Below are 27,388 nucleotides of genomic sequence, written 5' to 3' on the forward strand. Positions count from 1 at the left end.
TCCAAGGAATAGCAAGGAGAGATAAGAAAGCCTTTCTCAGCAGTCAGTGCAAAGAAATAGAGGAAAGCAATAGAATGGGAAAGACTAGAGATGTCTTTAATAAAATTAGAGATACCAAGGGAACATTTCATGCAAAGATGGGCTCAATAAAAGACAGAAATTGTTTGGACCTAACAGGAGCAGAAGATATTAAGAAGAGATGGCAAGAACACACAGAAGAACCGTACAAAAAGGATATTCATGACCCTGTTAATTATGATGGTGTGATCACTCAATAGGGCCAGACATCCTGGTATGCGAGGTCAAGTGGGCCTTAGAAAGCATCACTATGAACAAAGCTAATGGAAGTGATGGAATTCCTGTTGAGCTATTTCAAATTGTGAAATATGATGCTGTGAAAGTGCTACACTCAATATGCCAGCAAATCTGGAAAACTCAGCAGTGGCCACAGGACTGGAAAAGGTCTGTTTTCATTCCAATCCCAAAGAAAGACAATGGCAAAAAACGCTCAAACTACCGCACGATGGCACTCATCTCACACACTAGTAAAATAATGCTCAAAATTCTCCACGCCAGGTTTCAGCAATACGTGAACTGTGAACTTCCAGATGTTCAAGCTGGTTTTAGAAAAGGGAGAGGAACCAGAGATCAAATGGCCAACATCCGCTGCATCATCAAAAAAGCAAGAGAGTTCCAGAAAACATCTATTTTTGTTTTATTGACTGTGTTAAAGCCTTTGACTGTGTGGATCACAATAAACTGTGGAACATTCTGGAAGAGATGGGAATACCAGACCTCCTGACCTGCCTCTTGAGAAACCTGTATGCAGGTCAGGAAGCAACAGTTAGAACTGGACATGGAACAACAGACTGGTTCCAAATAGGAAAAGGAGTACGTCAAAGCTGTATATTGTCACCCTGCTTATTTAACTTATATGCAGAGTACATCATGAGAAACTCTGGGCTGGAGGAAGCACAAGCTGGAATCCAGATTTCTCGGAGAAATATCAATAACCTCAGATATGCAGATGACACCACCCTTATGGCAGAAAGTGAAGAGGAACTGAAGAGCCTCTTGATGAAAGTGGAAGAGGAGAGTGAAAAAGTTGGCTTAAAGCTCAACATTCAGAAAAGTAAGATCATGGCATCTGGTCCCATCACTTCATGGTAGATAAAGGTGAAACAGTGGAAACAGTGAGAGACTTTATTTTGGGGGCCTCCAAAATCACTGCAGATGGTAATCGCAGCCATGAAATTAAATGACTCTTACTCCTTGGAAGGAAAGTTATGACCAACCTAGATAGCATATTAAAAACAGAGAGATTACTTAGCCAACAAAGGTCCATCTAGTCAATGCTATGGTTTTTCCAGTAGTCATATATGGATGTGAGAGTTGGACTATAAAGCAAACTGAGTGCAGAAGAATTATGCTTTTGAACTGTGTTGTTTGAGAAGACTCTTGAGAGGCCCTTGAACTGCAAGGAGATCCAAGCAGTCCATCCTAAAGAAACTCAATCCTGGGTGTTCATTGAAAGGTGTGATGTTAAAGCTGAAACTCCAATATTTTGGCCACCTGATGTGAAGAGCTGACTCATTTGAAAAGACCTTGATTCTGGGAAAGATTGAGGGCAGGAGGAGAAGGGGACCACAGAGGACGAGATGGTTGGATGCCATCACCGTCTCAATGGTCATGGGTTTGGGTAGACTCCAGAAGTTGGTGATGGACAGGGACTCCTGGTGTGCTGTGGTTCATGGGGTTACAAAGAGTTGGACATGACTGAGCAACTGAACTGAGCTGAACTGAATCCTTTGCTGTTTTTTTCACTGAACAGCAATCCTGGTGCTGGCTACTGGCTCACACTTTACAAAGATGGGGAGAGATCATTCAAGGATGGAAAGATCCAGTGTCTGATTTCAGTAGATGCTGCCCATGTGCAGCTCAGTAAGTGTTCAAATTCCTGGGTGAGGACCCACCTCAGACTCAAACTAGCAATAGAAGGATTATAGTCAGGGGGACCTTATATATGAGATACTGCCAAAAATTTGAATTATAATTTGACCTGAAAGATGCAAAAGAGATAGTTATATCAAAGCAAGATTATCCTAGGCAGAGGGAATGGCATACTCCAAGGTCCTGTGATGGGTACATACTTGGATGGACAAAGGACAGAAAGATGGCCAGTGTGGGTAGAGTTAGTGGATATGGAAGAGATGCTGCAAAATAAAATCATGGAAGCCTGGATGACTCTGTTAGGTGTGGAGATGGAGTTTTAAAATGGAAGGGAAGGTGCTAGATTGATTGTAAGTGTGAGCAAAAGAGAGAGAGAAATGCTAGTACCTTTGTTATTGGGCTTTCTAGGTGGCTCAGTGGTAAAGAGCCCACCTGCAGTGCAGGAAATGGGTGTTCCATCCATGAATCCAGAAGATCCCCTAGAAAAGGAAATGGCTACCATCCCAGTATTCTTTCTGAGAGAATCCCATGGACAGAGGAGGCTGGGAGGCTACAGTCTGTGGGGTTGCAGAAGAGTCAGACATGACTTAGCAAGTAAACAACACCAACAAACAACAATCTAGGTTACTGGCTTGACCAATTAGGTAGATAGTAATGCTACCTAATGAAATGAGAAAAAGCAGAAAGAAACAGCTTAAGACTAAACAGTTTCAGACTATGATTACAAAAATAAACCAAATCAGTAGAAAAGATTAAACTCTAGAAATAGTTACAATTATGAATAGGAATTTAAGAAATAATAAGCATAATATTTTAGACTTAGATGGTAGAAAAGTATTAACATGATTAATTATCCATAAGGAAAAAAATTAAGCTAGAGTCCTGCTTCATAATACATAAAATTCCAGATGAATTTTCAAGTTGAAAATTAGAGCCAGAACCACTAGCTTTATCTGTATAGAAATATGTACACCAACTGCTACCTCATACCATATACACAGTTAACTCAAAATGGGTCAGAGATCTAACCATAAGAATTTAAACTATTAAATATTTAGAAGAAAACATAATAAAATCCTTGTGACACTGGAGTAGATAAAGATTTCTTAAATATGATGAAAAGAAAAAAAAAGGAAGATTAATAAAATGTCTTCAAAATTAAAGCCTTTGATCTGTGAAAGTTAAGTAAATGAAAAGACTAGCCATAGGTTGTAAGAAAATACTTGCAAAACATATTTCTTACAGGGGACTTGCCTTCAGAAATGTACTAGGAACACTTACAACTTGAGGAAAACAATCCAATTTTTTTTTTAAAGGGGAAAAGCTTTGGGTACACACGTGACAAATGCTCAAGGTCACTATCGATCATGTAAATCCAAATACAAGTCACAATGAGAGATAACTGGACATCATCTGAATGGCTAAAGTGAAAAAAAATTGACAATACCAAGTGCTGGACAGAATGTGAAACCGGAAACTGTACATTTCTGTTGAGAAGGCAAAATGACAAGGCTACTTTGAAAGACAATATGGCAGCATTTTATAAAATTAAGCATACACTTATCATATAACCCAGTAATCTTAAATCTAGATATTTATTCAGGAGAAATGAAAAGGGTATGTGCATATGAAGTCTTTTACTCAGAGATTTTTACATTTTCATAATTAATATTTTAATATATAATAATACTATAATAAAGTATTACACATACTAACTGTTAAAGTTAAATACAAAATGAAGCCCTGGCTTGATAATTCCTGAGCAGACAAAACCACTTAAGCCATGTAACCAAAAGTAAATCTAGCTCATTTCATGAGCATAAGCAGGACTTAAAGTTATGTTTTGTAAATGGCTCTGACAGTCATAGAAGAAATTTAGGTCATCTTCCTAAAACTGGTAGGAAATAATCACTTTCAACCAATCCCTTGCCATCTGGAAATCTCCATTGTAATAATAATCCCCATTGTAATAACCAGTTGTTGTGAAGGCTAACAGCTTCCTCATTTTCACTGTATAAGCCATTCTGTAACTTCATGCCCTGAGTTTCTTATCTGTCTTCAAAGTTAGAAGCTCCAAGCTTGTGAACTTTTTATATACACAATAAAATCTTACTAAATAATATTTATAGATATAGAAATTTTAATTTGGCTATTTCTGGATTTTTGACCTAACCAAACACTAGAATAATTTCAAATATCAATTAACCGGTAGTTACAAATTTGAGTTGTGAATTATCCACATTATGGAACATTGCTCAGCAATGAAAATGAAGTAGATATTAACATATGTGAAAATGCAGATGCCACTCAAACATAATGAGAGAAGACAAACCCGGAAGACTATGTACTCTGTGAGTCCATTAATACAAAATCCTGGAAAATGTAAAGCTGTAGTGAGAGGAAACAGAATGTGGTCAAGGGTCAGGAAAGGGTATCTATTGTGAAGTGGTGTGAGAAAACATTTTAGGATGATGGAGCTGTTCAACAGCTTGATTTTGGTGGAGGTTTAGAAAGCAATGGCACCCCACTCCAGTACTCTTGCCTGGAAAATCCCATGGATGGAGGAGCCTGGTGGGCTGCAGTCCATGGGGTCACGAAGAATCGGACACGACTGAGCGACTTCATTTTCACTTTTCACTTTCATGCATTGGAGAAGGAAATGGCAACCCACTCCAGTGTTCTTGCTTGGAGAATCCCAGGGACGGGGAAGCCTGGCGGGCTGCCGTCTATGGGGTCGCACAGAGTGAGACACGACTGAAGCGACTTAGAAGCAGCAGCAGTAGCAGCAGCATACTACTACATACAATTACCAAAATTTATCACCCTGTATGTTAAAAATGAGTGAGTTTTGCATGTAAATTATACCTCAATAAAAGTAAATAAAAATGTTGTTCAGTCACTCAGTCATGTCTGACTCTTTGCGGCCTCTTGGACTGCACACAGCTAGGCTTCTCTGTCCATCACTATCTCCTCGAGTTTGCTCAAACTCATGTCCATTGAGTTGGTGATGCCATTCAACCATCTCATCCTCTGTTATCCCCTTCTCCTCTTGCCCTCCATCTCTCCCATCATCAGGGTCTTTTCCAAAGTGTTGGCTCTTCACAGCAAGTGACCAAAGTATTGGAGCTTCAGCTTCATCATCAGTCCTTCCAATGAATATTCAGGGTTAATTTCCTTTAGGATCAACTGGTTTGATCTCCTTGCTATCCAAGGGACTCTCAAGAGTCTTCTCCAGCACCACAGTTCAAATCATTAATTCTTTGGTGCTAGTGTTTTTTATTGTCCAACTCTCACATCCATACATGACTATTGGAAAAACCGTAGCTTTGACTATGCAGAATTTTTTAGGCAAATAAAAATAAAACAATTGAAAACATTAGATGAAAATCTAAAAGACTCTAACCTCAGGTTGAGGGATAGCTTCCATATTTTCCTATATAAAAATTATTTCAGCTATATTACAGAATGAGACAGAAAATGGTAAACTGCGAAAGAATGCTTGCAACATATGTTACTGACAAAAAGTAAATATTCCTAATTAGTGATAAGAACTTATAAATTGTTTTACATGAAAAAGATAACACAGTAGAAAAATAGCCTAGAAAAAAAAGATGATGCCCAAATGGTCAGGACATATGTGGAAAAATGCCTAATCTTACTATTAATAAGGAAAATGAAAATTTGAGTACAAGAACATTTTTATCCATTATACTGGAAAAAACGGAAATGAGTAATCACAAGAATGCTGGTGAGATTGTGAGGCAATGGGCCCTTTCAAAATGCTGCTGATGGCAGTATGAATCTCTAAAACATCTGGGGAAATTTATCTAGAAATAGATGCTAAATGTATTATGTACATATTATTTAATCCAGCAATCCCACTTGTGGGGCTCTAGCTTTTAGAAATAAGGGCACTGATATATGAAGCCATTGGTATAGCAATCAATAGGTATTGAGGAATTGCTGGAAGCTGGCACAAAGAAAAACTGGAAACTACTTGAGTCGAGGAAATGGATGAATAAATTCTGACACATCTATGCTGTGGATTACCAGATAGATATTTAAAAATAATGAGCTGGTAAAGAATCTGCCTACCAATGCAGAAGATGCAAGAGACTGGGATTTGATCCGTGGGTCAGGAAAATCTCCTAGAGAAGGAAATGCCAATCCGCTCCAGTATTCTTGCCTGGAAAACATGAAATTTTCCATGGGGACTACATTCCATGGGGACATAAAGACTTGGGCACAACTGAGCACACACACACACATTGTAGAGATTTATTTATTAACCATAAGTCATATCCATGATGCTTTTTAAATAAGAAAATTACATGAGGTAATATGATTTTATTTTGTTAAAATTGTCACAGCCTGAAAGCCTGCACTATACTGTGTCAGAGCTCCCCTAGTTATGTGAAAGATTATCAGTACATTGCTAATACTGGTAACTTCATGAGGGGGAGCTAGGAAGACAGTATCAATTTTTTTTTCTTTATACATCTTTGCATGTGTTTATCTTTGTAGTCACATCACCAGATGCAGTGAGAAAATATGACTTTTGTGAAGCCACAACTTTAATAGAGAAAATTCTAAAAATTATACACAGCAGATTCTTTAATTTTAAGGTCCTGGATATTGTGAGATGGCCACTAATCTGGGTATAGATTTTGGAGAAAAACACAACACTGCCACAGTAAATGTTCATATCAGTTGTAAGGTGTATCACAATTTCAGAAATAATACAAAGGCTAAAGAAAAAATTGCTTAATGTGATAGAAGAAAATTTTTCAGAAAAAACCATTAGTTATATCCCTTTTGTCCTACTTCCTTTTCCCTTTCTGAAGCGGGCACCTCAGTTAAAGACCAGATATTTCTTAATAGAACTATAGATAGTTTTGAAATTTCTTTCACTGAAGCCCACATGTTTCCCACAGTAATAAAAAGCCTCTATGAAGAACCTTTAAGCATTCAGAATTTGATAATGGAAATGTGAGATTTTCTCTGGGCCTATACCTTCTTACAAAACTAACTACCTTTTTTTTTTTTTTTTTTTTGGCATGTAAACATTTTCCCATAGCCCCAGAGACTCCCATCAACAAATTTATTAAACTTGTCTTATCCAGGAAAAAAAAAGACTATCTATTTCTTATATTTGTGCTAGTAAACACTTGTGCATGGTTACACACACACACACACACACACCCTAGTCTTTGTCTTCAGTTTATTGATCTTTTGCATACTTGAAAGCAAATTTATGTGATGGGTGTGATGATGCAAATTTGGAGGATCAGAGACAGATACTTTTCTCTGGCTGAAAAAGGGAAAGAAATGGAAGAGTACAGTCAAAGTGGTTGAAGGAGGGCTGGGTAGGAGGAACAATTGGAGATAAAAGATTTGGAAGCGAGTGGGGAAGGAAACAAATTTGGGAAGAGATGGCCAGTGCAGACGACTTATGTTGAAGTAAAAATTGCTGTTTTGTCACATGTACATAAATGCCCCTGTCTTCTTTGTAATCTCTAGTAAAGCTTGTTAGAACTCCAATGTCTTGGGAAATAATTTACTTTTTAGAAATGAGTTTTTTTTCAAGAGGTATTTGGGTGAAATCAGACACTGGCCATGGGAATCTGTATACAGTGGATTATGACAATTCAGGAAATATAGGCCTTACTGCTACTACATTATTTTGCTGTTGTTTGAAAAATGGAAACTTTCAGAGAAATCACAGGTCCTTAGCTTACAAATTATGAAAATTTAATGAACAAATAATTATCACATAAATTATAGGTAGAACTTAAATTATGGATTAAGGGAGGAGGTGGGAGGAAGGGATTATAAACACTTAAATACGGTAATCAGGCTTGACCTCCAAATTGAGTTGCAAAGGCTAAAATTGTAATTGAGTAATTTAAGGAATATCTATTCCCACTGGTACTTCTCATTTTATGAGGCAACATCACAGTGTCTAGATAAAACAAATCTAAAGTCAGTGATATCACATTTCCTAAGATGCTGGTAATATACATTGGTCAAAATAATGGTTAGCTTGACTATTCCTGTTTATATTTTTAGTGACTTAAATTGATCTTTAAATTATGATTTTCAGTTTTATTTTTCAAATCATTTCTTTGAATTATTTATTCCTCTAATCATAAAAAGAAAATGAGAAAAATATATTAGAATGCAAAATAAGAAGAAAGGTCTATTTATATTCTAGTCTTTTTTTATGCATTTGAAAGCATAAAATTTGTTTTCATTTAAAATTATATAAATATAATATTTATTAAATGAAACATACTGATTTTACAAACATTTATGAATTGCTTATTATGGTACCAGAATAAAATTCAAGATCAAAAATAAAAATTCTGGATGAGGAGAAACAAACTGTAAATTGCTCCAACCAAAGGGAAAAATTACTTATGTCTATTCTATCAGGGATTAGATCTCATAGATAGACTGCCTGAAGAACTATGGATGGAGGTTTGCCATATTATACAAGAGGCAGTGATCAAGACCATCCCCAAGAAAAAAATGCAAAAAGTAAAAATGGTTGCCTGAGGAGGTGTTACAAATAGATGAGAAAAAAAGAGAAGCTAAAGGCAAAGAAGAAAAGGAAAGATATACCCATTGGAATGTAGAGTTCCAAAGAATATCAAGGAAAGATAAAAAAGCTTTCCTCAGTGATCACTGCAAAGAAATAGAGGAAAATAAACAATGGGAAAGACTAGAGATCTCTTCAAGAAAATTAGAGATACCAAGGGAACATTTCATGCAAAGATGGGCACAATAAAGGACAGAAATGGTACGGACCTAACAGAAGCAGAAGATATTAAAAGAGGTGGCAATACACACAACTATACAAAACAGACCTTCATGACCCAGATAACCACGATGGTGTGATCACTCACCTAGAGCCAGACATCCTGGAATGTGAAGTCAAGTGGGCCTTAGGAAGCATGAACAAAGCTAGTGGAGGTGAAGGAATTCCAGTTGAGCTATTTCAAATGCTAAAAGATGATGCTGTGAAAGTGCTGCAGTCAATAGGCCAGCATATTTAGAAATCTCAGCAGTGGCCACAGGACTGGAAAAGGTCAGTTTTCATTCCAATCCCAAAGAAAGGCAATGCCAAAGAATGCTCAAATTACCACCCAATTGCACTAATCTTACAATAGCGAAGTAATGCTCAAAATTCACCAGGCCAGGCTTCAACAGTATGTGAACCGCAAACTTGCAGATGTTCAAGCTAAATTTAGAAAAGGCAGAGGAACCAGAGATCAAATTGCCAACATCCGTTGGATCATTGAAAAAGCAAGAGAGTTACAGGAAAACCTCTGCTTTATTGAGTATGTCAAAGCCTTTGACTGTGTGGATGACAACAAACTGGAAAATTCTGAAAGAGATGGGAATACCAGACCACCTGGCCTGCCTCTTGAGAAATCTGTATGCAGGTCAAGAAGAAACAGTTAGAATTGGCCATGGAACAACAGACTGGTTCCAAGTCAGGAAAGGAGTACATCAAGGCTGTGTATTGTCACCCTGCTTATTTGACTTATATGCAGAGTACATCATGTGAAATGCCAGGTTGGATGAAGCCCAAGCTGGAATCAAGATTGCCGGGAGAGATATCCATAACCTCAGATATGCAGATGACACCACCCCTATGGCAGAAAGTGAAGAAAAACTAAAGAGCCTCTTGATGAAAGTGAAAGAGGAGAGTTAAAAGTTGACTTAAATCCCAATATTCAGAAAGCTAAGATCATGGCATCCGGTCCTATCACTTCATGGCAAATAGATGGGGAAACATTGGAAACAGTGACAGACTTTATTTTGGGAGACTCCAAATTCACTGCAGATGGTGACTGTATCGATGAAATTAAAAGAGGCTTGCTTCTTGTCTTCTTGTAAGAAAAGCTATGACCAACCTAGACAGCATATTAAAAAATAGAAACATCACTTTGCCAACAAAGGTCCATCCAGTCAAAGCTATGGTTTTTCCAGTAGTCATGTATGGATGTGAGAGTTGGACTATAAAGAAAGCTGAGCACTGAAGAATTGATGCTTTGAACTCTGGTTTTGGAGAAGACTCTTGAGAGTCCCTTGGACTGCAAGGAGATCCAAGCAGTCCATCCTAAAGGAGATCAGCCCTGAGTGTTCATTGGAAGGACTGATGCTGAAGATGAAACTCCAGTACTTTTGCCTCCTGAAGAGCTCACTCATTGGAAAAGACCCTGATGCTGGAAAAGACTGAAGACAGGAGGAGAAGGGGATGACAGAGGATGAGATGGTTCGATAGCATCACTGTCTCGATGGCCATGAGTTTGAGTAAGCTCCAGGAGTTGGTGATGGACAGGGAAGCCTGGTGTGCTGCAGTCCATGGGGTTGCAGAGTGTCGGACATGATATGAGTGACTGAACTGAACTGATTCAATCTCCATGCACCGTTTAATAAAAATTCTTGTATTTTGGACACCTAATTGTTTCCATGTGCACTTGATATTTTCTTAGAGTCTAAAAAATATCAAAAAGCAATTTTTTTTCTCTCCAAATCTTTCCTTTAATGTCAGGTAGTTTCAACCCCCACCCCCACACAAGATACATATCATAGAGGAATGGGCCTGAAGGCACCTGAGTCATGCATGATGTGGTAGGTACAAACTTTGGTTCAGATCAAAGGAGCAGTCAAGTGCCTGGGAGAAGGATGGCGCTTGTTTTCCCCTTCCCATTTTTCTTTCCTACTGGCCTTCAGCTAAAGTCTGTGGAAGAGAAAGAACTTTTAATCAGTTAAGAGTTTAGTTTTTAGAGATGCTGTAGCTTTCAACTGACTACTTTGTTTATTTGACTTTGTGTTACTGCCTTTAAATTGGGTCTACTGTTATTCAGTAAAACAGACAGTCAAACTAAATGTTAAGTATGCTATCACATTTTCTAAGCTTACAAAATTTTAATATATTTTTATTGTGAAAATATACTTATAAATCAACAAATGATTGTGAAGCAAACCTCTAAAATGAAGAAATAATGTCCTGCTGGACACTGGAGGGCTTCAGCCCTCCTCCCCATTTGTTTCCCATCCTATACAAACCTCTCCTTTATGGGTAATCTCTATGTTAACTTTTAAGATGCTCTTTTCTTTCCACTTTTGCATATAAACATACCACCTTTATATTTATTCTTATGATAGTTGTTTTATAACTTTATACTAAATTCCATTAATTACTATTATGTTTCCTGTATAGTTAGCTTAATATGATATCCTCCTTGATTCAAACATTTTCTGGTGTGTGGCCATATATGATATGTAATAATACATGTATCATATGTATATGTGTGTTATATATAAATGTGTGTGTGACTTACTGTGATATTGAATGGTTTGCCTTGAAAATGAACAGAGATCATTCTGTTGTTTTTGAGATTGCATCCAAGTGCTGCATTTCAGACTCTTTTGTTGACTATGATAGCTACTCCATTTCTTCTATGTGATTCCTGCCCACAGTAGTGGATAAAATGGTCATCTGAGTTCAATTCACCCATTCCAGTCCATTTTAATTCACTGATTCCTAGAATGTTGACCTTCACTCTTGCCATGTGCTGTTTGAACACTTCCAATTTGCCTTGATTCATGGACCTAACATTCCAGGTTCCTATGCAATATTGCTCCTTGCTTCTATCACCAGTCCCATCTACTACTGGGTGTTGTTTTTGCTTTGGTCCATCCCTTCATTCTTTCTGGAGTTATTTCCCCACTGATCTCCAGTAGTACTTTGGGCACCTACCAACCTGGGGAGTTCATCTTTCAGTGTCCTATTTTTCTGGCTTTTCATACTTTATATTGGTATATGCAATTCTTCTGTATTCAGAGTTTCCAACTTATTTAACCCTTCTATTCTGAATGGATACCTGAGCTCTTTCCAGGTTTAGTCCAATATTCCAGGCTGTGAATATTCTTAAGAGCATACATTCTGACACATATATACCAAGCATTTTTCTAATGTGTAGGAATGGAATTTCTGGGTCAAAATATATGAACATTCCATTTTATCAGAAAATGTTTTCCAAATTCGTTACTGTTACCTATATCCTCACAAGTAGTAGATCAAATTTCAGACTGTTCCCATCTTACCAACATTTAGTTTTATCAGATATTCTTATTTGCTGTCAATCTCTATATTTGTATCTAATGGTCATTTTAATTTGAATTTGCCAGTTAAGCATAATAACCTTTCATGGATTTGTCATTTGAATTTCTTTCTTTCTCAGTGCCTGTTCAAGTCCTTGACATTTTTCTAATATATTGTCTGTACTTTTCTTATTGATTTTTGTAATTAAATTTTTATTTGAAGATGATTGTAGATTCATAATAGCATAATATGAAGAAATCCTATTTTCCCATTAACCATTTTCTCCAATGATAATATCTTGCTTAACTTGTGTAATATCATGGTCAGTAAATTGACATTGATAAAAAATTCACTGATATTCAAATTTCTCATATTATATGTACTCATATCTATGTATATGTTCTTATGTGTGTATATTTAAGTTCTTTGCAATTTTGTCATATGTAAAATTTGTGTTTGTCTACTGCCACAGTCAAGAAACAAAACAGTTCTGTCATCAGATGGATTCCTACTGTTGCCCTTTTGTACTCACACCCACCTTCCCTCTCAACCCTTCCCACTCCTCCATGTACACGTTCTCTGAAAACCACTTCAGCTGACCCTTGAACAATACAATTTTCAACTATTCAGGTTTATTATATACTGATTTTTTAAATGGTAAAGACCACAGTACTGCATGATCTACTGTCAGTTGAATCTATGGATGGGGAACCATAGGTATGGAGGAACCTTAGATATGAAGAAACTGTGGATACTAGGTGCCTGGAATACAGAGGGTCTACTTTAATTATATGGTGCAGTTTTGATTAGGGAGAGGGTCAGCATCACTAAACCCATCTGTACTATACATCTATAATTTTGCATCCTCAAGGACGTTACATGGATGGAATAATACAGAATGTACCCTTCTGGGACTGGCTTTTTATTTTATTTATTTATTTTTGATTTTTTTTTAAAATTTAATTTTATTTTTTAACTTTACAATATTGTATTGGTTTTGCCATATATCGAAATGAATCTGCCACAGGTATACATGTGTTACCCATTCTGAATCCTCCTCCTCCTCCCTCCCCATACCATCCCTCTGGGTCATCCCAGTGCACCAGCCCCAAGCATCCAGTATTGTGCATGGAACCTGGACTGGCGACTAGTTTCATATATGATATTATACATATTTCAATGCCATTCTCCCAAATCATCCCATCCTCTCCCTCTCCCACAGAGTCCAAAAGAATGTTCTATACATCAGTGTCTCTTTTGCTGTCTCGTATACAGGATTATTGTTACCATCTTTCTAAATTCCATATATATGCATTAGTATACTGTATTGGTGTTTTTCTTTCTGGCTTACTTCACTCTGTATAATAGGCTCCAGTTTCATCCACCTCATTAGAACTGATTCAAATGTATTCTTTTTGATGGCTGAGTAATACTCCACTGTGTATATGTACCACAGCTTTCTGCTGATGGACATCTAGGTTGCTTCCATGTCCTGCCTATTATAAACAGTACTGCGATGAACACTGGGGTACACGTGTCTCTTTCCCTTCTGGTTTCCTCAGTGTGTATGCCCAGCAGTGGGAGTGCTGGGTCATATGGCAGTTCTATTTCCAGTTTTTTAAGGAATCTCCACACTGTTCTGCATAGTGGCTGTACTAGTTTGCATTCCCACCAACAGTGTAAGAGGGTTCCCTTTCCTCCACACCCTCTCCAGCATTTATTGCTTGTAGACTTTTGGATTGCAGCCATTCTGACTGGCGTGAAATGGTACCTCATAGTGGTTTTGATTTGCATTTCTCTGATAATGAATGATGTTGAGCATCTTTTCATGTGTTTGTTAGCCATCTGTATGTCGTCTTTGGAGAAATGTCTATTTAGTTCTTTGGCCCATTTTTTGATTGGGTCATTTATTTTTCTGAAATTGAGCTGTAGGAGTTACTTGTATATTTTTGAGATGAGTTGTTTGTCAGTTGCTTCATTTGCTATTATCTTCTCCCATTCTGAAGGCTGTCTTTTCACCTTGCTTATAGTTTCCTTTGTTGTGCAGAAGCTTTTAATTTTAATTAGGTCCCATTTATTTATTTTTGCTTTTATTTCCAATATTCTGGGAGGTGGGTCACAGAGGATCCTGCTGTGATGTATGTCAGAGAGTGTTTTGCCTATGTTCTCCTCTAGAGTTTTATAGTTTCTGGTCTTACATTTAGATCTTTAATCCATTTTGAGTTTATTTTTGTGTATGGTGTTAGAAAGGGCTCTAGTTTCATTCTTTTACAAGTGGTTGACCAGTTTTCCCAGCACCACTTGTTAAAGAGATTGTCTTTAATCCATTGTATATTCTTGCCTCCTTTGTCAAAGATAAGGTGTCCATATGCGTGTGGATTTATCTCTGGGCTTTCTTTTTTGTTCCATTGATCTATATTTCTGTCTTTGTGCCAGTACCATACTGTCTTGATGACTGTGGATTTGTAGTAGAGCCTGAAGTCAGGCAGGTTGATTCCTCCAGTTCCATTCTTCTTTCTCAAGATTGCTTTGGCTATTCGAGGGTTTGTGTATTTCCATACAAATTGTGAAATTATTTGTTCTAGCTCTGTGAAGAATACCGTTGGTAGCTTGATAGGGATTGCATTGAATCTATAAATTGCTTTGGGTAGTATATTCATTTTCACTATATTGATTCTTCCAATCCATGAACATGGTATATTTCTCCATCTGTTAGTGTCCTCTTTGATTTCTTTCATCAGTGTTTTATAGTTTTCTATATATAGGTCTTTAGTTTCTTTAGGTAGATATATTCCTAAGTATTTTATTCTTTCTGTTGCAATGGTGAATGGAATTGTTTCCTTAATTTCTCTTTCTATTTTCTCATTATTAGTGTATAGGAATGCAAGGGATTTCTGTGTGTTGATTTTATATCCTGCAACTTTACTATAATCATTGATTAGTTCTAGTAATTTTTTGGTGGAGTCTTTGGGGTTTTCTATGTAGAGGATCATGTCATCTGCAAATAGTGAGAGTTTTACTTCTTCTTTTCCAATTTGGATTCCTTTTATTTCTTTTTCTGCTCTGATTGCTGTGGCCAAAACTTCCAAAACTATGTTGAATAATAATGGTGAAAGTGGGCACCCTTGTCTTGTTCCTGACTTTAGAGGAAATGCTTTCAATTTTTCACCATTGAGGATAATGTTTGCTGTGGGTTTGTCATATATAGCTTTTATTATGTTGATGTATGTTCCTTCTATTCCTGCTTTCTGGAGAGTTTTTTTTTTTTTTTATCATAAATGGATGTTGAATTTTATCAAAGGCTTTCTCTGCATCTATTGAGATAATCATATGGCTTTTATTTTTCAATTTGTTAATGTGGTGTATTACATTGATTGATTTGCGGATATTGAAGAATCCTTGCATCCCTGGGATAAAGCCCACTTGGTCATGGTGTATGATCTTGTTAATGTGTTGTTGGATTCTGATTGCTAGAATTTTGTTAAGGATTTTTGCATCTATGTTCATCAGTGATATTGGCCTGTAGTTTTCTTTTTTTGTGGCATCTTTGTCAGGTTTTGGTATTAGGGTGATGGTGGCCTCATAGAATGAGTTTGGAAGTTTACCATCCTCTGCAATTTTCTGGAAGAGTTTGAGTAGGATAGGTGTTAGCTCTTCTCTAAATTTTTGGTAGAATTCAGCTGTGAAGTCGTCTGAACCTGGGCTTTTGTTTGCTGGACGATTTTTGATTACAGTTTCAATTTCCGTGCCTGTGATGGGTCTGTTGAGATTTTCGATTTCTTCCTGGTTCAGTTTTGGAAAGTTGTACTTTGCTAAGAATTTGTCCATTTCTTTCAAGTTGTCCATTGTATTGGCATATAATTGCTGATAGTAGTCTCTTATGATCCTTTGTATTTCTGTGTTGTCTGTTGTGATCTCTCCATTTTCATTTCTAATTTTATTGATTTGATTTTTCTCCCTTTGTTTCTTGATGAGTCTGGCTAACGGTTTGTCAATTTTATTTATCCTTTCAAAGAACCAGCTTTTGGCTTTGTTGATTTTTGCTATGGTCTCCTTTGTTTCTTTTGCATTTATTTCTGCCCTAATTTTTAAGATCTTTCCTTCTACTAACCCTGGGGTTCTTCATTTCTTCATTTTCTAGTTGCTTTAGGTGTAGAGTTAGGTTATTTATTTGACTTTTTTCTTGTTTCTTGAGGTATGCCTGTATTGCTATGAACTTTCCTCTTAGGATTGCTTTTGCAGCGTCCCACAGGTTTTGGGTTGTTGTGTTTTCATTTTCATTCATTTCTATGCATATTTTGATTTCTTTTTTGATTTCTTCTGTGATTTGTTGGTTATTCAGCAGCGTGTTTTTCAACCTCCATATGTTGAAATTTTTAATAGTTTTTCTCCTGTAATTGAGATCTAATTTTACTGCATTGTGGTCAGAAAAGATGCTTGGAATGATTTCAATATTTTTGAATTTACCAAGGCTTGATTTATGGCCCAGGATGTGATCTATCCTGGAGAAGATTCCGTGTGCGCTTGAGAAAAAGGTAAAATTCATTGTTTTGGGATGAAATGTCCTATAGATATCAACTATGTCTAACTGGTCTATTGTATCATTTTAAGTTTGTGTTTCCTTGTTAATTTTCTGTTTAGTTGATGTATCCATAGGTGTGAGTGGGGTATTAAAGTCTCCTACTATTATTGTGTTATTGTTAATTTCTCCTTTCGTACTTGTTAGCATTTGTCTTACATATTGCGGTGCTCCCCTGTTTGGTGCATATATATTTATAATTGTTATATCATCTTTTTGGATTGATCCTTTGATTATTATGTAGTGACTGTCTTTGTCTCTTTTCACAGCCTTTGTTTTAAAGTCTATTTTATCTGATATGAGTATTGCTACTCCTGCTTTCTTTTGGTCCCTATTTGCATGGAAAATCTTTTTCCAGCCCTTCACTTTCAGTCTGTATGTGTCCCCTGTTTTTAGGTGGGTCTCTTGTAGACAACATATGTAGGGGTCTTGTTTTTGTATCCATTCAGCCAGTGGGACTGGCTTTTTAAAAAATTTACTTTTAATTGAAGGATAATTGCTTTACAGTATTGTGTTGGTTTCTACCAAACATCACCATGAATCAACCATAGGTTTATCTGTGTCCTCTCCCACTTGAACATCCTTCCCACTTCGATCCCCATCCTACCTCTCTAGGTTGTTGTGGAACCCTGGTTTGAGTTCCCTGAGTCATAAAGCAAATTCCCATTGGCTATCTATTTTACATACTGTAATGTATGTTTCCATGTTACTCTCTCCATACATACCACCCTCTCCTTCCTCCCCACCCCCCAGTTGTGCCCACAAACCTGTTCTTAATGTCTGTGTCTCCACCGTTGCTCTGCAAATAGGTTCATCAGTACCGTCTCTAGATTGAATATATATGAGTTAGTATATGATATTTGTTTTTCTCTTTCTGACTTACTTCACTCTGTAAAATAGGCTTTATGTTCATCCACCTCATTAGGACTGACTCAAATGCATTCTTTTTTATGGCTCAGTAATATTCCATTGTATATATGTACCACGGAGAAAGCAATGACACCCCACTCCAATACTCTTGCCTGGAAAATCCCATGGATGGAGGAGCCTGGTAGGCTGCAGTCCATGGGGTTGCTGAGTCGGACACGACTGAGCGACTTCCCTTTCACTTTTCACTTTCACGCATTGGAGAAGGAAATGGCAACCCACTCCAGTGTTCTTGCCTGGAGAATCCCAGGGACGGAGGAGCCTGGTGGGCTGCCGTCTATGGGGTCTCACAGAGTCGGACACGACTGAAGAGACTTAGCAGCAGCATATGTACCACAGTTTCTTTATCCATTCATCTGTTGATTTTTTTCACAGCCTAATTCTCTGGAGATTCATTCTAGTTGCTGTCTGATTATTTTTTTTTAATGCAAATGTACCCACCAGTCTGTGGCATTCCCTTCTGAATTTTCTCCTTTGTGATTCAACATTATATTTTTCTAATACCATCACTCAGAACCATTGCCAGTTTACATGCACCTCACTCTTTGCCACTGGGGTATAGTGACTGCATTTTTACCCTCTTTCCTAAGTCATAGCACTTTAAGATACTGTCACACCTTTGTGTGTATCACTTTCTGTTAGTGACCCAGAAGACTGAGAACCTAATTTGGATTTAGTGAATGCCCTTTAAGGCAAGGTCATTCATGTATACATTTGGAATGAAAATTTGGAAAAAGCAGTTTTTATAAGTCCCTCAAAATGGGTAAGGTTACCTGATTAATGTAATTGCTATTCTAAAATAGGCTTTCCTGTTTCTTCCTTCTCAAAGATTTCAATTCATTAAACTATAATTTTCAATTAACTGCCTTTCTTTGAACCTAGATTCCATGACTTTTATTTGCCTTTTGTTCCATTGCTATATTGTTTTTATAGAATACCTCTGAGTAAAACAGTACTAAAGATAAACGTTTATTTATTAAAATAAAATTCTATAGTTCCTGAGGTATTTATGAATAATAGAAGTATTGTTTTGCATTCACTTTATTTAACTCATTAAGACATTACTAATTTGTTTCCCAGTTTTTAGAGTTAGCATAGTGCCTGACAAATCATTAAAGTGTGATGAAAGAGTGAATTATATTTCTAGGTTTTTTGTTTGTTTCTTTATTCTTTAACCTGAACTTAGAGTTGTAAAAATGAAGTCTACCTTGATTGGCACAAATGCTGCTTCTTGCTATCAACAGATTAGCAGGCATCCCAAGACTATCGAAACCTAAAGATGAGAAGTTGAAATGGAATGTAAACTAGATGACAGAAAATCTTCTAAAGCAACACAGGCACTAGCTTTTAAGACTTTAATAGAACAAAGGTGCAAACCTCCTTATTAGCCTCCTCATTTAAAAGTCTAATTGTCCTCTTATATCTACACACTTACACATAAACACACAATTAGTCACAGGGTACTTGGAGGTACTTGAGAGAGCTTGGTAGGGATTTGGGGACAGAATTCCTTCATTGCCTTCTAATGAGCTAACAGCTGCGATCATAGATCGTTGACGGCAGGAGCTTGAAGGCACCCTAGGGATCATCTTCTCAACCCCCTCAATTATAAAGATGAGAAAAAATGAGATTGAGGAAAAGTTGTTGACTTATTCAAGGTTATCCAGCTTGGTGGTGGCGGAATCAAGTTCAGATCTCAGTGTTGATGTCAGTGTTGATCCATTCGACACAAATCAGGGAAAACACTTTGGTTTTCAACCAAATTTGGTTGACCAAATTCACTTGGTCAGTAAATTTGAATTGGTCACCTAGGCTGCATTGGACAATTTGCTGGGCATTGTATGTGCAGAGGTGGATAAGATGAATTCTTACTGTGAAACTTGCTGGTTTCTGGAGGGTTAGACATGCAATAAGATGCATTACTGTAGACTATGTTAAGTGCTACAACAGGGACATTGATAAAATTCTGAGAAATCATTGAGGAGGGACTCTCCAAATAGTTTAGTGCAGTGCGTTTGTCATGTCCCTCCAGGTGACTGGACATTTCTTCCAAGGCAGCTGTGGTGAGAGGGGATATGTCACATAACCTGTTCTGGACTTGACAGAAATGGCCTGACTGTTCAAGGTGATACTAGCTCTATTATTGTGTATAGGCCTGTGGTTAATGATTGCTTTTGATTTGATTGTTTAAGAAGCACTGAAAGAATGATTCCTAAAAGTGGGTTCTGATATGTATACAAAGATGCAGAACTATTTGGATGTTTGACAAAGGAAAATTCTATAAGGAAAAGATATTTCACTTTTATAAGATGGCGAATGGAGGATTCCCACATGTGCCTGAGAGTAGTTTTTCAGTTTGCGCCTCCAAGATGCAATATACGACATCTTTATTTGCCCATGATTTTTTTTTGTTTTTTTTTTTTTGGCTAGAACACAGTTCACATAAAAGAACTGTGATCCTGCCTTATGTATCTTCTTTTTCCTGGTACACTCAGGCAGCTGGAACCAGATACACTTCTCTTCAGCTTTCTTTATCTGCACTAAGGTCACTTTGAAAAATATTCACTCATACACTTCCATTTCCTCTCATTTCTATTTTCCAACCACGGATATTTTCAGAGCCAATGTTAGATTTCTTCAGCTTACCTCTGACCTCAGCTACGGTTATAGTGAACAATTCTGAGTACCTTGACAGCATGCCATCTCAAACATCCTCTGTGCCTCTCCCCAAGGCCTTGGGAGTCTTGCCCAGTTTGTGTGCAAGTACCATGGAAATTTTGGGAAGTTCATACCTGTAGGCAAACCGTCAACCAGTTCAGAAGTTTAATGCTTCAGCTTCTTATCTTTTGGTGGGCAAATTCTAAGAAGCATCCTATACAGTACCTCAGCTAGTTCCCAGACCACTTGCATCCCAGTTGCCCATAGTGATAAGCAGTTCTGTAGTGACCCTGCTGTTGTTTGTTGTTTATCCTCCTATTTTCACTCTTGCTCCTTTACTGCAGGCAATCCTATGATCACCTCCCAAATAAACTACCTATACTACTCACGTCCTTGTCTCAGACTTTGCTGTAGACCCAAGTTAGGGCATTTCAAAATTCTGAACTCTTTCTTTTTAAAAATTATTTATTTGTTTACTTTTGGCTGTGCTGGATCTTCATTGCTGTGTGGGCTTTTCTCTAGTTGTTGCCAGTAGGGCCTACTCTCTAGTTGTGATGCACAGGCTTCTTATGGCAGTGACTTCTCTTGTTGCAGAGCATGGGCTCTAGGCACACAGGTTTCAGTAGTGGGAGTTCCTCGACTCTAGAGTACAGGCTCAGTAGTTGTGCATGGGCTTAGTTGCTTTGCAGCATGTGGGATCTTCCTGGATCAGGGATTGAACCCCTGTCTTCCGCACTGGCAGGTGGGATTCCTTTAACACTGAGCCACCAGGGAAGCACTGAACTCATTTTCTAATCATCACCTCTAGCCTAGGTCAACATGTGATCATTATTGCTTTGACAGTAGGAAAACCTTTGTTCTGGAACTAAGTCACTGGCATGTGTTCTATATAAAATTATTAAATAGTTTCATGTCTAAAATTTGCTAACCAGTACATTAAAAATAATGGTACTAAATCTGTTCAGTGATGTAGTAAATGGACAAAGCTAGCTGGGCAAATAGACCACGAAACTATATAAGCTGATCTGAAATGCTTCTTTCTGCACTACATTTTGCTTCTCTGAAAGGTTTATTGGAGAGAGTGAGAATGTGTGACATGTTTGCAGTAGGTCCACTTGTATTACTGTTCAAAGAGTTTATTGTTCCCAACTGTTTGCTTAGGAACTGTCAGTTTTAGGCAAAAGGCTTACTTCCTTATTATTTTCTTCTTCGTTTTCCCTAGTTATAAAAATAAAAAATGTTCATTAGAAAATGTAAAATATTCATAAAACTATAAAGAAGAAAATAATAATCATGCATAATTTCATATCCCATGTTGTTCTTTAGTCACTAAGTCGAGTCCAACTCTTTTGTGACCCCATGGAATGTAGCCCACCAGTCTCCTCTGTCCATGGGATTCTCTAGGCAAGGGTACTGGAGTGGGTTGCCATAACCTGGGGATCTTCTCCATCCAGGGATCGAACCCAAGTCTCCTGAATTGCAGGCAGGCTCTTTACCGTCTGAGCCACCTGGGGATCCTTTCATATCCAGTGAGTGAGTGAGAGTAAAGTTGCTCGGTCGTGTCCGACTCTTTGTGATCCCATTGACTATAGCCTACCAGCCTCCTCCGTCCATGGGATTTTTCTAGGCAAGAGTACTGGAGTGGGCTGCCATTTCCTTCTCCAGGGGATCTTCCCAACCCAGGGATCGAACCTGGGTCTCCCGCACTGCAGACAGATGTCTTACTTTTCTGAGCCACCAGGGAATTCCTATCCCATAGCTAATCACTAATAATAATAAATAATAATAAATAAAATAAATAAATAATTAAAAAAATAATCACTAAATGCCCTTTCAGTTTTGAGAACGTGTATAGAAGAAAATAGTAGCAGTAGGGAGGAGAAAAAAGAACAGGCTATATTTCTAGCTTATTTTTGTCATATTATTTCTACCTTATTTCTGTCATATTTTTCTTACTTAACATCATCTTATAACATCATTAATGAAATCTTACCACTAGCATCTTTTTAAAAGGCTAAAATTTTTTCTATTAAAATTTTTAATTTGCCATTATTTCAATAACACTGAAGCAAATATATTTTATATATAAATATACAAAACTGATATTTCTTACATAGAGTCCTGGAAATGGGAAAAATAGGTAAAAGAGCATGTATATGTATAGTGATCTTGATGCTTACTACCCAAATATTATATAGGTTTTATGATTTATACTTCCTTATAGAGCTGGCTTCAAGAGTATGTGACCTGTGTGGTTTTAAAGGGATCCATGCTTAGAACCCCTTACATTCCTTAATGCTCTTTGGTGAAATTCTTAATGATTTTAATGGAAGAGACCCTCATTTTCATTTCATACAAGTTATATTGCTGGTACTGCTTCCATGAGAAAACAAGGAGAAACATAATGTTAAATGTGTTTTGTAATGGGGAGACATAGAAAGATACATGAGAAAGATTCAAATGGAAATCTTTTTTTTTTTTTTTTTTTTTTTTACCATTTTTTCCTCTTTATTCTCTGTTTCTTATTTGCGGATTGTCTCTGTAGATCCCATCAGGTTTTATTGCTGTTGTTTGTTTTTGTGTCACGCCCATGGGGAAGATTAAATTGTTTTAGCTAGGTCTACTCAAGAGCTGCAGATGAGTCTGATGAGATAAGACGAAGCCATTTCCTCACTTGGCTGTGTTTGTGCTAACATGTGAATATACCACTATTTCAAACAGCTGAGTAGCAATTGCTCCTGTGCTAACAGTTAATTTTAGTTTTGTGAGATGGAAAATAATACCAAATTCATAAGTATAACTTTGTCTTAAAAGATAATCTTGAGCCTGGTATTTTAAAACAACAAAAACAAAAAGATAAAAACCGATATCATCAAAAGAACAGGCCCAAAAGAATAAGAAAAATCTATGTACTTACATCCATATCTATATTATCTATCTATTTCTGTCTTTTTCTAGTTACTATTTTTAGTACACTAACAATTTTTGGAAAAGGTCAACTTTCATTCCAATACCAAAAAAACAATGCCAAAGAATACTCAAATTACTGTACAATTGCACTCATTTCACATGCCAGCAAGATTTTGCTCAAAATCCTTCAAGCTATGTGAAGGATTCAGCAGTAGGTGAAATGAGAAATTCCAGATGTGTAAGCTGCATTTAGAAAACGCAGAGGAACCAGAGATCAAATTGCCAACATACGTTGGATTATAGAAAAAGCAAGGGGTTCCAAAAAAACCATCTACTTCTGCTTCATTGACTATGCTAAAACCTTTGACTGTATGGATCACAATAAACTGTGGAAAATTCTGAAAAATACGGGCATACCAGACCACCTTACTTGCCTCCTGAGAAACCTGTATCCAGGTTGAGAAGCAACAGTTAGAACCAGACATGGAACAACAGACTGCTTCCAAATCAGGAAAGGAGTGTGTCAAGGCTGTATACTGTACCCTGCTTATTTAACTTATAAACAGTGTACATCATGCAAAATGCTGGGCTGGATGAAGCACAAGCTGGGGTCAAGATTGCCAGGAGAAATATCAACAACCTCAGATATGCAGATGATACCACTTAAATGCCAAAAGTGAAGAGGAACTAAAGAGCCTCTTGATGAAGGTGAAAGAGAAGAAAGAAAAAGCTGGCTTGAAACTCAACATTCAAAAAACTAAGATCATGGGATCTGCTCCTATCACTTCATGACAAATAGATGGGGAAAATGTGGAAACAGTGTCAGGTCTCATTTTCTTGGGCTCCATAATCAATGTGGACAGTGACTGCAGCCATGAAATTAAAAGATGCTTGTCCTTGGAAGAATAGCTATGTCAAACTTAGACAGCATTTTAAAAAACAAGACATCACTTTGCTGACCAAGGTTCACATAGTCAATGCTATGGTTTTTCCAGTAGTCAGGTATGGATGTGAGATTTGGACCAGAAAGGAATCTGAGTGCCGAAGAATTGACACTTTTGAACTGCGGTGCTGAAGAAGACTCTTGAGAGTCCCTTGGACAGCAAGGACATCAAATCAGTCAATCCTAAAGTAAGTCAAACGTGAACATTCATTGGAAGGACTGATGCTGCAGCTGAAGCTCCAATACTTTGACCACCTGATGGGAATAGGCGACTCATTGGAATCGACCCTGATGCTGGGGAAAATTGAGGGCAAGAGGATAAGGTGGTGACAGAGGATGAGATGGTTGGATGGCATCACTGACTCAGTGGCCATGAGTTTGAGCACACTTGTGGAGATAGTGATGGACAGAGAAGCCTGACGAGGCAAGTAAAGTGCCTCAATCTTTGGGGTCACAAAGAGTTGGACACGACTTAACAACTGAACAACAACAACAAATAATTTTGGAGTAGTTTGGTAAACTTCTTCATCATTAAACATATTTCATGCTTTATTAAAAATACTTTAGGCTATTTTCCTAATTTTACTTTAGCCAGTTATGTATGCCCTGATTATTGGCAACGTTTTTGAATTTTAATAATTTATGTGAAAGTGCAAATGAATTACATTTTTCTCCCGCTGTTCAGCTATATGGATTATCTTCAATGATTTTAAATTCTTTCACCATTCTATGACATACATGACGGGTACATGACAGACCTTTTCTTGCTGGCATTTTATAATTTGTTTTCTTTCAAATATACTGAGGTATTTTTCAGGACTTTCAATTGCATGTTCTTGAACTCAAATAGATTCCCTGGTAAGCGTAAGATAAAATTAGGTAAAACCGTGGCTCATGGAAGAATTTATGCTTAGCCCTTGTGTGTTTATATCCATGTATTCTGAGAGTTATGGTGTGCTCTTGTGTTGACAACACCACCAAGGAAGGGATGCTGGCAAATAAAATAGCATTCTCATTTCACTGTGCAGGCCAAGCCCAGCGTTCTTTTCTTCCAGGAGTCATACTGAATTACACATGCTTTCAACCATGGATTCAAGTTTTACAAGACAAAAAAGTATCAAATGCTGATGATGCCCACTCTTTTTTTTTAAACTTTTATTTTGTTTTGGAGTATAGCCAATTAACAATGTCGTGATAGTTTCAGGTGAACAGCGAAGGGACTCAACCATACATATACATGTATCCATTCTCCCCTAAAACTCCCAACCAATCACTATTTTTGAAGTAGCAATGATTATTTCATGTAAAAACTGCTTAAATGTAAATGCAAAAATAAAAATACAGTTAAAAAATATAGCCCAGTATGTAATGTTGTCCTCGTTTGAAAATTAACTTAAAATTAATGAAACCAAAATAACTTAAAGACTGATATTTACCAACTTGACAAAAGTCACCTTAAAGCACATAAAATTTAACAGATACTGCTGTTTACTGAAAAAAAAAAAAAATGTTTTAAGATAAGTGATATAGAACCATAAGTAAATTGACCAGTTCATTAGAGAATTGTTAATCAACACATAACTGGCTAAAATATATTTAAAATTATTTAGATATTAAAAAGAAAAGGAATCTCCCCAAATTCCAAAAATATGGGAAAATTATTGTACAACTGTCTTATCGTACTTTAATGTTACAATTATATAAAAACCAGTGATAGGGAAAATTTATTTTTAAATGACTTAACGTTTTTACCAATTTCATTTTAATCACCGCATTTGCACTGATTGAACACAAGCAGAAGGCTTAAAATTGGAGAATGGCCTTGATAATGTATATTAAAATTTTCTGATATATTAAAACTTGGCATTCATCTAGTTTAGTTTTCTGCTATTGCTGTTTGATGAAGTGATGCAATTCTCTCTCAGAAATCTTTTTTGTCACCTGTTTGAAGCTATTGTAGCTGTGGTTGGCTTGTCTATCCCCTCATCCTCTTTGTTTTCACAATTCTTCATAGAGCAGTTATATAGTATGTTAACTAGATCACATTATTTGAAGTGATATCTATGGATTATTATCCAAATACAGTGGTTCGTGGGTGGAAATGTTGAGTCAAATTTGTACTCTTCTGTCCTTGTCTAGTACATATATTTTCACCATATCCAACAGTTTTTTTTTATAGTTTTTAGAAAAATTTTAAAATACTATGTTAAAGTGATCTTCCCCTATAATTTCAAACAATCGTATTTTATGTCTTTAAATTTCTTTTAAAAAATTTACTTATTTTTAATTGAAATATAGTTGCTTTACAATATTGTGTTGGTTTCTACCATACATCACATGAATCAGTCATGGGTATACATATATCCTTTCCCTCTTGAAACTCCCTCCTGCCTCCCACTCCATCCCACACCTCTAGGTTGTCACAGAGCCCTGATTTGTGTTCCCTGAGTTATAGAGCAAATTCCCACTGGCTATCTATTTTACATATGATAGTGTATATGTTTCCATGCTACTCTCTCCATTTGTCCCAACCTCTCTCTGCCCCACCCCATAAGTCTGTTTTCTATGTCTGGATCTCCATTTCTGCCCTGAAAGTAGGTTTATCAGTACCATCTTTCTAGATTCCATATATATGCATTAACATGAGATATTTGTTTTTCTCTTTCTCAATTGCTTCACTCTGTATTATAGGCTCTAGGTTCATTCACCTCTCTAGCACTGATTCAAATACATTCCTTTTTATAGCTGAGTAATATTCCATTTATGTATGCACCATAACTTCTTTATCCATTCATCAGTCCATGTATATCTAGGCTGTTTCCATGTCCTAACTATTGTAAATAATACTATACTGAACATTGGGGCACATGTTTCTTTTTCAGTTTTGGTTTCCTCAGGGTATATGCCCAGTAGTGGGATTGTTGGGCATTTGGTAGTTTTATTCCTAGTTTTATAAGGAAAATCCAAATTTTCTTCCATAGTGGCTGTATCAATTTATACTCCCACTAACAGTGCAAGAGAGTTCCCTTTCTCCATAGCCTCTACAGCATTTATTGTTAGTAGATTTTTTGATAATGGCCATTCTGACTGGTATAAAGTGATAGCTCATTGTAGTTTTTATTTGCATTTCTATAATAATAAGCAATATTACACATCTTTTCATGAGTATATTGGCCATTTGTATGTCTTTGGAGAAATGTCTGCTTAGGTCTTTTGCCCACTTTTTGATTGAATTTGTTTTTCTGGTATTGAGTTGCATGAGCTGCTTGTATATTTTGAAAATTAATCCTTTGTTAGTTGC

This window comes from Bubalus kerabau, chromosome 4, assembly GCF_029407905.1.
Source record: "Bubalus kerabau isolate K-KA32 ecotype Philippines breed swamp buffalo chromosome 4, PCC_UOA_SB_1v2, whole genome shotgun sequence".
Taxonomy (NCBI): Eukaryota; Metazoa; Chordata; class Mammalia; order Artiodactyla; family Bovidae; genus Bubalus; species Bubalus kerabau.